Source organism: Odontomachus brunneus, unplaced genomic scaffold (assembly GCF_010583005.1).
Source record: "Odontomachus brunneus isolate Ranch 3 - 2012 unplaced genomic scaffold, Obru_v1 Obru_scaffold_161, whole genome shotgun sequence".
NCBI classification, from domain to species: Eukaryota; Metazoa; Arthropoda; class Insecta; order Hymenoptera; family Formicidae; genus Odontomachus; species Odontomachus brunneus.
This window is the reverse complement of record NW_022639611.1, coordinates 90,094-91,805: the sequence shown is the minus strand read 5'-3', so window position 1 is coordinate 91,805 and position 1,712 is coordinate 90,094.

Genomic DNA, 1,712 nt, shown 5'->3' with positions numbered 1-1,712 from the left:
AATTGGACACAGTCCAATCACAAGTCGTTGTTCCTAGGGACCCTACAAATGTCTCTAATCATACGGTGCTGTGATTGGCTGTGTCCAAATGCACCGTGTCCAAGTGCACCGCTCCCGTAATATATACCCAGATCTGCTCGAGCAAATTTTGCCCAATACTTTACTATAAATTTTGCTGCCAAAATGCCATCAAATTGGACACAACATTTACTAAATCAAAGGTTGTTGGCAAATTGGTGCCAAATACCGAGCAAGGTTTGTGCGGCGCAGTTTGACGTCAAATTGATGCCAAATACCGACCAAGGTTTGTGTTTGGCGCCAAACTTTGCTCAATATTTGGCGACAATTTGGCGTCAGATTTTGTCACCAAGCTTTCCTAACAAAACTCAAGCATATTGCGGACGCAGATGGCATCGGATTTGCCGTTAAATTTTGGTCATATTTGGTGTCAATTTGGCGATATTTTGGTACCATATTGTTTGCTGGGTATATGTATATGTAATATATATAATTTTTACACTATAATTACTAATTGCTGTTGGTCATATATTATTTAAAAATGTAAATTTGTAAATACAATGTAGATATAATAAAAACAAATACAAGTTAAAATTTAATTTAGATTAATGAAAGATGAATGATGACTTGTTTGATATATTCATAAGTTTTAAAAGTTTTATTTATTTATTTATTTTTAAATTTCAGATAGAAAATTATGCAGAAAAAAAATAAAAGAAATACAACCTATGATTGATAATGGTGAGTAATCAAGTTAATTGCAATTTTATAATTTAGTAAATTTTAGATTTGAGGCTTTCACGGCCATTGATACAATGTCTAGGTACAGCTTCCGGGATGGAGCCGTGTCTTGAATCAGTGATATGCCGACGTTTCGCAAACGTTGCAGTTTGCATCATCAGGGCTGAGAACTCTGATACCGAACTCCCTTGGGTAAAGGTAGTCCTTATGGCTGCGTTCCGAAATTCACTGCCAGTACTGAAATTCTATAATATACGTAACATGAACTATAGATTTTCAGTACTGGTAGTGCCAGTTCTCACACATACAGTAAAGAATCTTAGCGATCAAGACCTATCACCATCCGAAGTCAATGTTCTAGCTATGGGACACAATTTTGCTGTCACTCCCTACGGAAGAAATCATCAGCCAAATTGAAACGGCTATTTTCCACCTTCCTTTAGAGGCAAGCAATGACATCAGAAATCGAACAACCAACATCCTACGCAAAGCCAAACTTCCCAAACAAAATATAAACAAAGAAGAACGCCGAGCTCTCCACGGTCTGAAACAAAACAACAAGATCCTAATTTTACCAGCAGACAAAAGGAACGCTACTGTAGTTATGAACAGGGAAGACTAATGCAGTAAAATCAATAATTTACTCTCAGACCAAAAAGTCTATAGGAAACTCAAACGCAACATCCAGCATAGAGAAGAAAACATTTTCTCTTCTGAAAAATGCAGGTCTCCCTCTTCAAACTATCAAGTATTTAATCCCTTAAGATTCTTCAGCACCTAGACTCTACGGTCTTCGAAAAATCCACAAGGGATCAGTGCCCTTACGCCCTATTGTCAGCAATATTGAGGGACCTACCTATCAGTTAGCCTGCTATCTCACCAAACCTCTTCAGAAACTTACTGGTCTCAATGATTCCCATATCAAGAATTCAACAGATTTCGTGAATAAGATC